This window comes from Rhinoderma darwinii, chromosome 10 (assembly GCF_050947455.1).
Source record: "Rhinoderma darwinii isolate aRhiDar2 chromosome 10, aRhiDar2.hap1, whole genome shotgun sequence".
Taxonomy (NCBI): Eukaryota; Metazoa; Chordata; class Amphibia; order Anura; family Rhinodermatidae; genus Rhinoderma; species Rhinoderma darwinii.
In genome coordinates, this window is record NC_134696.1 from 11,476,475 (window position 1) to 11,490,819 (window position 14,345).

The following is a 14,345-nucleotide window of genomic DNA, read 5'->3' on the forward strand; positions in this document are numbered from 1 at the left end:
CTCTCTGGTAGCTACACACTGACTGTTATCAACAGCCATGCCCCCCCACTGATGTACATCAGGTAAGATGGAGAATTACACGACTTTTATAGTTTGGGAATGTATAAGGTAATTACTTAAATAAGGAGGAAATATCTAATTAACAAAATGGCTTCCATTACCCAGAGGAGCCGCAAGAGGACAGAGAAACGCATCTCCTCAGTCCTATAGATTATTATCTGACTGCTGATTATTAAGATAAAACATTTCTGACAATTTTTCTATATTATTTAACATTGAGCGTTTTTCTTTTTCTTTTACAGTGAAACGGGAAATTTCTTTCCCGAAAATATCCTGTTTAGAATAGGATTCATAGGAATGGCCATTGCCTGTAAGTAAATATCACGGAAGTGATTATAATATGCTCTTACTTCTGGGGGATGGCGGGTTATTATAAAAAGTCTTATATCTGATTATATTACTCTGGGGTCAAACCTACATTTATTTTTTACAAAAATGTGATTACTACGTCAGTGAGAGATGCAGGCTGGTTGCTAGGGACTCATTGCTGGACAAGACTGTGGTTGTTAGGTAGTGTATCCCTAGCAACCAGACTGTCAGACGTGACTCAGACTTGGCATCAGTCGCACCCTGGCCCCATCTCAGTCTACAGTAGTAATCAGAATTTTCTAAAAAATAAAAATAAAGTTTTGTTAATTTCAACTGATAATAATTGTCCGGATTAGACGATGCAGATAAATGTTCCCGTCCATTATTGAAGGTTTCTTGTTGGGTTTAGCATTTGGTCCGCGTTTCATAGATGTTATTAGGTGGTTTTACACGTGGTACAGGATTAATTCGGCTCATTTGCTCTTTTTCAGCTCTGGGCCTGACGTTTCTACACTATAAGTACATCATGCTCCATGCTGAAGCCTTTGGGGATCGTCAGGCCTTGGTTCAAAAGATCCTCCTGGCAATTGGATGGTCATCATGCGTCGGGACAGCCATGATGGCTACATTCTCGGTAAGTTAATAAATGTTTTACGTTGATAGGGTTGTCCCATCTTCACTAAATAGGGACCCGCTGGCAATTAGCTAATTACTGTAGGTCCGGCAGCTGAACCCCTGGTGATCATGATCAGCGGTTATCACCGAGTGGCCACACACTAAAGTGGTATTACATGGCTTATTAGAATGAATGGACGGCCATGTAATAGATGTGTGTCCTCAATCCCCCAAGAGCAGAAGCCATTTTTTGTTAGTGGCTTTCTGCTCTGTCTAATAGGGAAGCAGGAGACCCCCCTCTATATCCATTATGTCTCTGGGGTTATTATATCAGAACACGTTATTTAGGATTTATTGGGAAGTTCTGAGGGTAAATTAGTGATTAGTTCCATAAGATTTGCTCTAACCTCTGTCTGCTTGTTTTCTAGACCTACTATTATCCAATAACTCACCGGATTAATGCTTGCATTGCATTCGGGTTTGGCAGCCTTTACAACCTTTGGCAGTCCATACTCCTCTACAAATTGTCCGAAAGCCGAAACTTCATCAGCCATTTCAGACTGGCGTCCTGCATAATGGCCGTGACCTTAGTGGTTTCATGTATCCTTTCTTAAATAATATTTGAATGGAATCCAACCGTCCTTGTCTTTAGGTTCACATGTAGAAAACTTCAGATCCTGAGGTGATCATTTCCCTTTATTTTCTGATCTCTGCCGTCAGATGGCGATATGCTGGTGTAACACAGCGTCATCTGGTAACATTGTTCAGCTTCTTGCAGGAAGATGCTGAATAGAAAGCAGCGGTACTGTCATTGCTATATATGTATTATATTAACATTTATCTTACATAAAAGTGTAGTAAATCCTATAAGACACTTACTAAACATAAGAAACTTTATTTTCCTATATAATAAATTACCAGTCATTGGAAATAAGGTATCCGTATACACCCACCTGTGCGCTGGAGATCAGTGTGTAAAGGTATGTACAGTATATCTCATACATAATATCAAGTTATTGACATGCTGAGCTGCTGGTACAAACCAGTCGATGTAAAATTCCTTTAATCCGGTATTAATGAGATTATTCTGGATTATTGTATAGATTTTATTTGTACCCCTAGAAGCCGTTCTATAGGAAAACAATTGGACCTATAATCTTTGTGCTCGTTCTCAGCACCATGGTGATCGTGACGTCCGCAATGTAATGGATATGGTGTCATATGACAATGGGTCAGGTCCATTTTGGCATCGCCGTCAGTCACATGACTCCATGTAATAAACATTAATGCGGCAAAACCTCGGCTGGGGTGGAAAGTTCTTGTTTTGCGCAATTTTTTCTATATTAATTTTGATATTTTTTTAACAGATCAGTGAAATGACATCAAAGATCATAGAGTGGTCGATGTTGGTCCTCATTCTGGTGAATGTATTGAGCTACTATCAGAATATGCAGGTCAGTAGACGTCACCTCATTATCTCCTCGTATACCAGACCTCGTAATAACATTATTATTCATCTCTACAATCATGGGGTTTATAATGTGGATATTTGTTTCTTTTCTTAGAGTTTATCTATAACAATTACCTGGAAAAGCTTCACCATCTCCAAGAGCGAGAAGAACCATTTATAAACAATGGACACTACAGATGAGGTGGAATGGCACGTCACAGCCGAGCAGGAACTTCTCTGGGAACATCCTAAACTGCTTAACTCCAGAGATGGCGACCACTCCACCAGCTCCAACCTTTCTCCCAAATATCATCTTACATCAGGGGGAAAGAGCTACAAGAACCGTTTATAACCAGCGGACTCTACAGCGAGGTGGAATAGCAAGTCACAGCCGAGCAGGAACATCTCAAACTGCAAAGGCTCTAGAAATGCCACGAAATCTACCAGCTCCAAGCTTTCTCCAAAAAACAACTTACATCAGGGAGAAAGATCTACAAGATCCGTTTATAACCAGCGGACTCTACAGCGAGGTGGAATGGCACGTCACAGCCGAGCAGGAACATCTCAAACTGCAGAAGCTCCGGTTATACAACCAAGTGCCGAGACATCCACCACCTCCAACCTTTCTCCCAAATATCATCTTACCACAAGGAGAGAAGCAGCGGACTGTTTACTATTCTCATGGTCCTTGTTTGTTGGCTTATAAAACGGTTTAGTAAAGTCATTTTCTACCACCTGAAACCTGGTTTTGTCTTCATTACTGTCAATAATAATAATAATCCTGAGTCTTCCATAGATCTGTCCTCATGAACCTGGAGGAATAAGAACGTCTCAATGTTTTTGTAGCAAAATTCAGATTTATGAAAAATATAAATATATTTTTTACACTATAAGACGTACATTTTATCAATAAAAAAATCTTGCTACAAAATGTGTACACGTGATAGTCCGGACTCAGGGGAGCCTGGCGGCCCCTTATTAAACCTAATGAGAGGCCCCCCCTTTAGAGCGAATAGCGTGGGGGACACATGGGATCACTTCGCATCCCCTTTTACCCTTTTTTCTTCTTTCTTTTCCCTTATTCTGTTCCCTTGTTTTTCCTATATTCTGCTTTTCCCCCTATTTTGTCTTTTGGTGTCTTCTCACACCCCTTCTTTGGGGTGTGGCTTTACGGTATTTACCTTGTTCTAGAAGTTTCCTCAGGTTTGACCTTGTGACCAGGCAGATGTTGGCAACAGTCCAGGGATTGGTTTGAGGAGCTGAGCGGCGGGAAATCCTGTAGGATAAAAGGATGTCTGGTCCGATCAGCAGATTGTCTGAAGAAGCTGTTTGAAGCAGCCCCGCCCCGCCTTGTTCAAGGACAGAATTCCCGCCCACCCTCCCTTGTTCAAGGACAGAATTCCCGCTCACCCTCCCTTGTTCAAGGACAGAATTCCCGCCCACCCTCCGTTGTTCAAGGACAGAATTCCCGCCCACCCTCCCTTGTTCAAGGACAGAATTCCCGCCCACTCTCCCTTGTTCAAGGACAGAATCCCCGTCACGGAGTTTGTTAGTGGGTTGTCTAGCAGCTAATGCTGTGTGGACAAGTGCTTGTTTATTGGACGTTTCATTATTGGACATTATTTATTTAATTATTTATTTATTAATTCATTCAAGTTGATTATAAAGATTTATTAATATTTTTATGTTACCCATAATAAACACCACAGCCTTTTACTTCCAACTATATTGTACGCTTGACTTTTATTTAAGGTTTTTGAGGGGTTGCGAATGTTATTCCATGATCTGTATGATCGATGGTGGGTGGGGAGGGAATTCGATCACGATGTGAATATTGCATTCAGCTTCCCGTCAGCGGCCAGACACACCACTAGAGCCTGTGGAGGATGGTAAACTATTAGACCACCAAGGAGACAGCAATTTACCTTTTCTGTAAAGGATCTGCCAGGCACAACTTCTGTGTATACGCCCATAGGTAATCAGTCTGCACCCGAGTCTATGTCTCTGAGACTGACTCCAGCTTCCACCACTCAGGATGGCAGGCTTAGGAATGGGAGAGCCTATCGCAGCCTGGCCAGACGGAGCTATCTCCCGCCCTCTGTCTATTTATACCTGCCTTTCCTGTTCCTCCTTTGCTTGTGATTCTTCTCGTGTGGTTTCCTGGCCCAGCTACAGCTTCTGACTATTTGATCCTGCTCCATACTGACCCTGGCTTTCTGACTACTCTCCTGCTCTGCGTTTGGTACCTCGTGCACTCCTGCTTTGACTCGGCTCGTTCACCAATCTTGTTGCTCACGGTGCTGCCGTGGGCAACTGCCCCATTTCCCTTTGCTTTGTGTTCCCTTGTCTGTTTGTCTCTTGCACTTACTGAGCGTAGGGACCGCCGCCCAGTTGTACCCCGTCGCCTACGGCGGGTCGTTGCAAGTAGGCAGGGACAGAGTGGCGGGTAGATTAGGGCTCACTTCTCCGTTTCCCTACCCCCGTCATTACATAATCACAAGCCCATATACCTAGTCTACCCTGGTCCCTGACACTACTATGGACCCCCTTGAGACCCTGGCCCAGCAAATGCAGGGTCTCTCCCTACAGGTCCAGGCCCTGGCTCAGAGGGTCAACCAGCCTGACGCTACCATGGTAGTGCCCCTCACCTCACCTCTTGAACCCCACCTCAAGTTGCCTGACCGGTTCTCAGGGGACCGGAGGACTTTTCTCTCCTTTCGGGAGAGTTGTAGGCTCTACTTTCGCTTAAAGCCTCACTCCTCAGGTTCTGAGAGCCAGCGGGTGCGTATTATTATGTCCCGGCTCCAGGAAGGGCCCGAAGAGTGGGCCTTCTCCTTGGCTCCTGACGCCCCTGAACTTTCCTCCGTTGATCGTTTCTTTTCTGCTCTCGGACTCATTTATGACGAGACTGACAGGACTGCCTTTGCTGAGAGTCAGCTGGTGAACTTACGTCAGGGTAAGAGACCTGTTGAGGAGTATTGTTCTGACTTTAGGAAGTGGTGCGTAGCTTCTCGGTGGAATGACCCTGCCTTAAGGTGCCAGTTTAGGTTGGGTCTGTCGAACGCCCTGAAAGACCTGCTAGTTAGCTATCCCTCTTCTGACTTCCTTGACCAGGTTATGGCTTTAGCGGTACGACTTGACCGACGTCTCAGGGAACGACAACTTGAACGTTTTTGTGTTTTCCCCTCTGACTCCCCCATGATGCCTCCTGAGGTCCCGTTGCTTCGCTCTTCCACGGCAGACTCGGAGGTACCTATGCAACTCGGGGCCTCCGTGTCCCCCCGACAACATAGAGAGTTCCGCAGGAAGAATGGTCTCTGCTTCTACTGTGGAGATGACAAGCATCAAGTGAACAACTGTCCTAGGCGTAAGAATAAGCAGCCGGAAAACTTCCGCGCCTAAGTTATCATCGGGGAGGTCACTTGGGCGCACAGGTATTTCCCGTAAATATGAAACGTAATAAAATCTTGCTTCCCTTTCAGGTCTCTTTTGGTGGTAGGTCTGCTACCGGCAGTGCCTTCGTGGATTCAGGGTCTTCTACTAATATCATGTCTGTGGAATTTGCCAGATCTCTAGCTATGCCTTTAATTGATTTGCCTAAACCTGTCCCGGTAGTGGGTATCGACTCCACTCCTCTTGCTAATGGTTATTTTACACAGCATACCCCTGTTTTTGAACTCCTTGTTGGCTCCATGCATTTGGAGCAGTGCTCTGTACTGTTGATGCAGGGATTATCGTCCGATTTGGTTTTAGGCCTTCCCTGGTTGCAGTTGCATAATCCCACGTTTGACTGGAATACTGGGGAGCTTACCAAATGGGGTAATGAATGCTTGACGTCATGTTTTTCTGTTAATTCTATTTCTCCCCCTGAGGAGGTGAACACGCTACCTGAGTTTGTTCAGGACTTTGCTAATGTTTTCTCTAAGGAGGCCTGCGAAGTGTTACCTCCTCATAGAGAATACGATTGCGCTATCGAATTGGTACCAGGAGCTAAGCTCCCTAAGGGTAGGATATTTAATCTTTCTTGTCCCGAACGTGAAGCCATGAGAGAGTATATCCAGGGATGCCTGGCCAAGGGTTACATTCGCCCCTCTACTTCTCCGGTAGGTGCTGGCTTCTTCTACGTAGGGAAGAAGGATGGTGGTCTTAGGCCATGCATTGACTACCGTAACTTGAATAAGGTCACTGTAAGGAACCAGTATCCCCTTCCTTTGATTCCTGGTCTCTTTAATCAGGTTCAGGGGGCCCAATGGTTCTCTAAGTTTGATCTACGGTGGGCGTATAACCTTATCCGCATCAAAGAGGGGGATGAGTGGAAGACTGCGTTTAACATGCCCAAAGGTCATTTCGAATACCTCGTCATGCCCTTTGGGTTTTGTAATGCTCCTGCGGTCTTCCAGAATTTCAGAAGTTAGATTTTAAGAGATTACCTGGGGGTATTTCTTGTAGTGTACCTTGATGACATACTGGTGTTTTCCAAGGACTGGTCCTCCCACATTGAGCATGTCAGGAAGGTGCTCCAGGTCCTTCGGGAAAACAAACTGTTTGCGAAAACCAAAATATGTTTGTTTGGGGTACAGGAGATACCATTTTTGGGTCAAATCCTCACTCCTCATGAATTCTGCATGGACCCCGCCAAGGTCCAAGCTGTGGCGGAATGGGTCCAACCTGCCTCCCTGAAGGCGTTACAGTGTTTCTTGGGGTTCGCTAATTATTACAGGAGATTTATTGCTAACTTCTCGGTCATCGCTAAGCCTCTTACGGACCTCACTCGCAAAGGTGCTGATCTCCTCCACTGGCCCCCTGAGGCTGTCCAGGCTTTTGAGGTCCTTAAGAAGTGCTTTATTTCGGCCACGGTGCTGGTTCAGCCCAACCAAATGGAGCCATTTATCGTGGAAGTTGACGCATCCGAGGTGGGAGTGGGGGCTGTCTTGTACCAGGTCCCTCACCCATCTCCGTCCCTGTGCCTACTTCTCCAGGAAGTTTTCGCACACTGAGAGTAACTATGATATTGGCAACCGCAAACTCTTAGCCATTAAATGGGCATTTGAAGAGTGGCGCCACTTCCTGGAGGGGGCTAGGCACCAGGTAACGTCCTTACCGACCACAAGAATCTGGTTTTCCTAGAATCTGCCCGGAGGCTAAACCCGAGACAAGCTCGATGGGCACTATTTTTTACCAGATTCAACTTTTTGGTTACCTATAGGGCTGGGTCTAAAAATATTAAGGCCGATGCACTGTCGCGTAGCTTCGTGGCCAGCCCTCCTTCGGAGGAAGATCCTGCTTGAATTTTGCCTCCTGGTATAATCATTTCTTCTATTGATTCTGATTTAGTCTCTGAAATTGCGGCTGATCAAGGTTCAGCTCCCGGGAACCTTCCTGAGGACAAGCTGTTTGTTCCCCTGCAATACCGGCTAAGGGTACTTAGGGAAAATCATGACTCCGCACTATCTGGTCATCCAGGCGTCCTGGGTACCAAACACCTCATTGCCAGAAACTATTGGTGGCCTAAAGACGTTAAGGCCTACTTCGCCGCTTGTGAGGTTTGTGCTAGGTCCAAGACTCCCAGGTCTCGACCAGCGGGCTTACTACATTCTTTGCCCATTCCCCAGAGACCTTGGACCCATATCTCCATGGATTTTATCACCGATTTGCCTCCATCTCAAGGCAAGTCGGTGGTGTGGGTGGTAGTAGACCGCTTCAGTAAGATGTGCCAATTTGTGCCCCTCAAGAAACTACCTAATGCCAAGACGTTAGCTACCTTGTTTGTCAAACACATCCTGCGTCTCCATGGGGTCCCTGTCAATATTGTTTCGGTCAGAGGGGTACAATTTGTTTCATTGTTTTGGAGAGCCTTCTGTAAAAAGTTGGAGATTGATCTGTCCTTCTCCTCTGCCTTCCATCCTGAAACTAATGGTAAAACTGAGAGGACTAATCAATCTCTAGAACAATATTTAAGGTGTTTTATCTCTGACTGTCAATATGATTGGGTCTCATTCATTCCCCTCGCCAAATTTTCCCTTAATAACCGGGTCAGTAACTCGTCAGGGGTCTCCCCCTTTTTCTGTAATTTTGGGTTTAATCCACGGTTCTCCTCCGTCTCACCTGGTAGTTCCAACAATCCCGAGGTAGAGGTCGTTCATCGGGAACTGTGCACAGTCTGGGCCCAGGTTCAGAAGAACCTAGAGGCGTCCCAGAGCGTACAAAAAACTCAGGCTGATAGAAGACGTTCTGCGAACCCCTTGTTTATGGTCGGGGATCTGGTGTGGTTATCGTCTAGGAACTTGCGCCTTAAGGTCCCGTCCAAGAAGTTTGCTCCCCGGTTTATTGGGCCGTATAAGGTCATTGAAGTCCTCAATCCTGTCTCCTTCCGACTGGAGTTGCCCTCATCTTTTCGAATACATGACGTGTTTCATGCCTCCCTCCTTAAACGCTGCTCCCCGTCCTTGGCTCCCTCGAGGAAACCTCCTGTTCCCATTCTCACCCCTGAGGGGGTGGAATTCGAGGTGGCCAAGATTGTGGACAGCAAGATAGTCCAAGGCTCCCTCCAGTACCTGGTCCATTGGAGAGGATACGGGCCTGAGGAGAGGACTTGGGTACCCGCCCGGGATGTTCACGCTGGGGTATTGGTCAGGAGGTTCCACCTTCGTTTCCCCAAAAAACCAGGTCCACTTAGAAAGGGTCCGGTGGCCCCTCATAAAAGGGGGGGTACTGTAAAGGATCTGCCAGGCACAACTTCTGTGTATACGCCCATAGGTAATCAGTCTGCACCTGAGTCTATGTCTCTGAGACTGACTCCAGCTTCCACCACTCAGGATGGCAGGCTTAGGAGTGGGAGAGCCTATCGCAGCCTGGCCAGACGGAGCTAGCTCCCGCCCTCTGTCTATTTATACCTGCCTTTCCTGTTCCTCCTTTGCTTGTGATTCTTCTCGTGTGGTTTCCTGGCCCAGCTACAGCTTCTGACTATTTGATCCTGCTCCATACTGACCCTGGCTTGCTGACTACTCTCCTGCTCTGCGTTTGGTACCTCGTGCACTCCTGGTTTGACTCGGCTCGTTCACCACTCTTTTTGCTCAAGGTGTTGCCGTGGGCAACTGCCCCATTTCCCTTTGCTTTGTGTTCCCTTGTCTGTTTGTCTCTTGCACTTACTGAGCATAGGGACCGCCGCCCAGTTGTACCCCGTCGCCTAGGGCGGGTCGTTGCAAGTAGGCAGGGACAGAGTGGCGGGTAGATTAGGGCTAACTTGTCCGTTTCCCTACCCCCGTCATTACATTTTCCTTACCCAAGACCACCAGGGAACCAAATACTGACCCTCTATGTAATACACGGATGTGCTGGTTCCACCAGAGAGACGCTCTTTATAGATGAGGGCAGTGGCGTAGCTATAGGGGTCGCAAATGCAACCAGGCCCCTAAGCCTGTCTGCGCCGAGTCACTCACAGCACAGTGCAGAGGAGAAGGATCCTCCACCCATCGTGGGAACGGGGATAGGTAAGTAATTATGTTATAAGTTTTCTATTAGGTACATACTTATTGGGGCATTATACTGGGTATTGGAGGGGGGGGCGTTATATGGCAGCTGCTGAGGGGGCATTATACTGAATGAGACAGCTATGGGGGCTTTATGCTGTAGGGGGGCATTATACTTTATGTGGCAGCTATGGGTGGCAATATACTGTGGGGGCAGCTATAGGGGCATTATACTGTTGGCGCAGCTCTGGGGGGCATTATAGTGTGAGGGGCAACAATGGGCGCATTATACTGTAGGGGTTCAACTATGGGGACATTATTCTGTGGTGGTCAGCTATAAGGGGCATTATACTGTGTGGGGGCTGCTATGGGGAGCATTATACTGTGTGGGGGCAGCTATGGGGGGCCACTATACTGTGTGGTGGCATTAAACTGTGGGGGCATTATAGTGTGGGGGCATTCATAGGGTCTGTCGGGCAAGCTAGCTGGGCATTGTATACCCTAGTCTGTCTTGCTAAAGGTCTCCCAGTGTTTTCTAGTTCCCAGTGTTACCCGTTCCTGCTGCCTATACCCTGCATCCCGTACTATCGTTACCTGCTGTGAAAGCCAAGTCGTGTTCTTGCCACTGTCTACTTTGCCTCAGCTACCCGTTCAGAACTATAGACATTGTTTTGTACCTTGTTGGCCAGCTGCTTTCCCGCTACGCGGTACGGCCCAGTGGGTCCACACCCTGTGCCGTGACACCCAACAAGTGAAAATCCACTTCCTGGTTGGTGCTTGTTTGGCCAAGTTTTCTCAACTCATTTACATAGACTTAACAAGTCTTGTGTGAAAAATGCAGTCCGCACGGAAGTGCTTCCGTGTGGCATTGACTTCAATGGGTGCGTGATGCGTGAAAAACGCCCAAAGAACGGACATGTAGTGACTTTTTCGCAACGGACTCACGCAGCGTAAAAATCACGCACATGTCTGCACGGTGGGGAAGGTCTGTGTGTGAAAATCACGCGCGTTGCACGGACGTATATCCCGTTCGTCTGAATAAGCCCTTAGCATAAATAAATGGGGGGTGGCATCACATCATCATGATCTACAGGGATTGGCCAGTGATCACATGGTAGGGGGGCTATAGAGCTCCCTATAAGATAGTAATGCCCTTCGTCCTCTTTGGACCCTGCAGCTTGGCGTCTTTCCCTCCCCCACTCCCTCTCTTGATTTGACTCCTTAATGACACGACCAATGTAGTTTTTTTTATTTTAGTTTATTACTATTTGTGGGGTGAAATTAGCAAAAAAAAAAAAAAAAGCAAATGCGCCATTTCTGGGGGATTTCGTTTTTACGGCGTCTATTGTGCAGTAATAACTACATGTTCACTTTATTCTACGGATTAATACGATTACGGTGATATCGACTTTATATTTTTTTCATGTTTTACCACTTTGTAAAACTATTTGTTAAAAAAATTTGTTTTGTGTCACCAAATTCTGAGAGCCATAACTTTTTTATGTTTCCGTTGATTGAGCGATGTGAGGGCTTATTTTTTGCGAGGCGAGCTTTTGTTGTTACCATTTTGGGGTGCGTCTTTTTGACTAGTTTTTATTCTATTTTTTGGGGAAACTAACGTGACCAAAAAACAGCAAATTGGGTGTTTTAAACATTTTTTTTTGTTTTTTTTAAGCTGTTCAGCGAGTGGGTTAGATAACATTAGATTGTAAGGGTATGTTCATACGAGGTCATTAGGTCCGTAATTGACGGACGTATTTTGGCCGCAAGTACCGGACCGAACACAGTGCAGGGAGCCGGTCTCCTAGCATTATAGTTATGTATGACGCTAGGAGTCCCTGCCTCGCTGCCGGACAACTGTCTCGTACTGAAAACATGATTGCACTGTGTTCGGTCCGGTACTTGCGGCCGAAATACGTCCGTCAATTACGGACGTAATGACCTAATGACCTCGTGTGAACATACCCTCATAGTTCGGACTTTTGCAAACGCGGCGATATGAGTTGTTCTAACTTATATGTTGTTCAACATTACTTTAGAGAAAAAATGGGAAGAGGGGGAATTTTTTAGAAATTTAAATATTATTTTTTGGGATATTTGCAAAAAACTTTATTTAACTTTTTAAAATTCAGTTTAGAAGTCCCCCTAGTGGACTTGAACCAGCAATCATTGGATTGCTCACACGATCCACTGCAATACTAAAGTATTGCAGTATATCATGATTTTTACAGCCACCTATGAAGCCCTGCCGGAGAACAAAGATGGCAGACCCTTCATTAGGCCCCCGGGCTGCCATGATAACCATCGGCATCCCGCTAGAGCATCGTGGGGGCACAAGGGCACGTCAGAGGGGGTCGCCCCTCTCATTCTAATGCTTTAGATGCTGCGGTCGTGATTGACTGTGGCATCTAAGGGGTTAAACGGGAAGACAAAGTGATTTTTGATTCTGTCCGTTGCAGTGAGGTGTTGGCTATATTACACAGCGAATACCCGCTAAGTATGGAGCGAGCTCAGCCCGTGATCCCGCTCCATACTTTCCCTTAATGACTGTCACGTACATGTATGTGGCATCTTGTTAAGGAGTTAGGGTATGTTCACACGCAGTGGTTTCAGACGTAATTCGGGAGTTTTAAGCCTCGAATTCCGCCTGAAAAATCGCCCCTAATACGCCTACAAACATCTGCCCATTGCTTTCAATGGGAATTACGATGTTCTGTTCCCACGAGCCTTTATTTTACGCGTCGCTGTCAAAATACGGCGCGTAAAATGTCGGCTCGTCAAAAGAAGAGCAGGTCATTTCTTGGGGCGTTTGTGGAGGCGTTTTTCATTGACTCTATTGAAAAACAGCTCCAAAAATGTCCGTAAAGAACGCCGCGAAAAACGCGAGTTGTTAAAAAAAGTCTGAAAATCAGGAGTTATTTTCGCCTGAAAACAGCTCCGTATTTTCATACGTTTTTGAGTTTGCGTGTGAACATAGCCTTAAATGTCATTTTGTTGATAATTGTTTCAGAGTTTTTATGTTCATCCTGTTTTGATCATTTTGTTCTGTTCCAGATGTCACAGCGGCGGTTCTAGGAGGATCTTGTCTCTACCGCTCGTGAAATCACCCGGAAACAAGTGGAGCATGTCCATCGCGCCTGCAATGTTCTGGCACCCAGGGTGACCTGTTTATCTTGCAATGTGTTTATCCAACCAGCGGACAACGTCCTCAAATTTATTGTTAATAATAAAAGCTGTGGCCGACCCCCACTTTACCCCACATCTTGGTCTGGGTCTCAGTTATTTCATATAAATGTTAGAGGTTGTGTTATATGGGGGTGATGCCATCATTGGTCCTGTCAGTCTTGTTTTACCAAATGTAATCCCCTGTGAAACAATGCCATCACCCAAAACAACATGGAAAAATCAATGGAGGGGGGTAAATACTTTTTATTAGCACAGTATAACAGATGACCTTACATTGACCTCTGTGAAAAAAGACGCGAAAATGTCACTACATCAATGACTTGTGTTTTGGGGTCTGCGAAGCCCATAGCAGATATAAGTTCATAGCAGATACTAAACCATAGCAGCTCCAGAGCAGAACTGACCTTACTGTGACATCATGATGACATCACGGAGCTATGATGTCACAGAGAGCTGAGAAGTTGGGAATTCCCCTTGACAGCAGCAGAACTGACCTTACTGTGACATCATGATGACATCACGGAGCTATGATGTCACAGAGAGATAATGAGAGGTTATAAATATTCACGTGACAGCTGCGCGGTCTTACTTTCTGTGAATTGACACAGAGCGCGATTTTCTAATTGATTGGCGACTTTTCATTATTATGGAAATCAATGGACTGGGATTCTTCACCATCTTCTTGGCCTTTTGGTGTGTGGCCTGGCTCTCTGGTAGCTACACACTGACTGTTATCAACAGCCATGCCCCTCCACTGATGTACATCAGGTAAGATGGAGAATTACACGACTTTTATAGTTTGGGAATGTATAAGGTAATTACTTAAATAAGGAGGAAATATCTAATTAACAAAATGGCTTCCATTACCCAGAGGAGCCGCAAGAGGACAGAGAAACGCATCTCCTCAGTCCTATAGATTATTATCTGACTGCTGATTATTAAGATGAAACAATTCTGACAATTTTTCTATATTATTTAACATTGAACGTTTTTCTTTTTCTTTTACAGTGAAACGGGAAATTTCTTTCCCGAAAATATCCTGTTTAGAATAGGATTCATAGGAATGGCCATTGCCTGTAAGTAAATATCACGGAAGTGATTATAATATGCTCTTACTTCTGGGGGATGGCGGGTTATTATAAAAAGTCTTATATCTGATTATATTACTCTGGGGTCAAACCTACATTTATTTTTTACAAAAATGTGATTACTACGTCAGTGAGAGATGCAGGCTGGTTGCTAGGGACTCATTGCTG